Raw genomic sequence first — 412 nt, 5'->3', positions numbered from 1 at the left:
CTCAGGCATGGCCCACGCCCTTCAGGTTCCCGCCACGCCTCACAGGCCCGGCAGAGCGCTGCCGGCCCAGATAACAATGGCGCTCCTGAGGGCGGGGCCGGTAGAGGAAGGCTGAGCTGGGCTCTGGGCAGGTCGCGCCGGGCCTGCGGGCGAGGCCACGTGACGCAAGCCCCGCCCCTTCCGTCCTGCCGCTCCGACCCGGGGGAGCCAAAAGATGTCGTCTGCTCCGCTGAAGGCGGCCTTAGAGGGCCGGCCCCGCGCCTCCAGCCCGCGAGCAGAGGGCAGGGGCGAGGTCGGGCTTGCGAGTCACGTGTCGCCGGCCCCGCCCCCTAGGAGGCCTTCGCGGGGCCTCTGGTGCGGGGCGACAGCGGAAGTGACCACACGGCGTACTTTGCTGCGTGCGGCTACGTGG

This window comes from Chionomys nivalis, chromosome 19 (genome assembly GCF_950005125.1).
Source record: "Chionomys nivalis chromosome 19, mChiNiv1.1, whole genome shotgun sequence".
In the NCBI taxonomy this organism is placed as follows: Eukaryota; Metazoa; Chordata; class Mammalia; order Rodentia; family Cricetidae; genus Chionomys; species Chionomys nivalis.
This window is presented reverse-complemented; position numbering follows the sequence as displayed.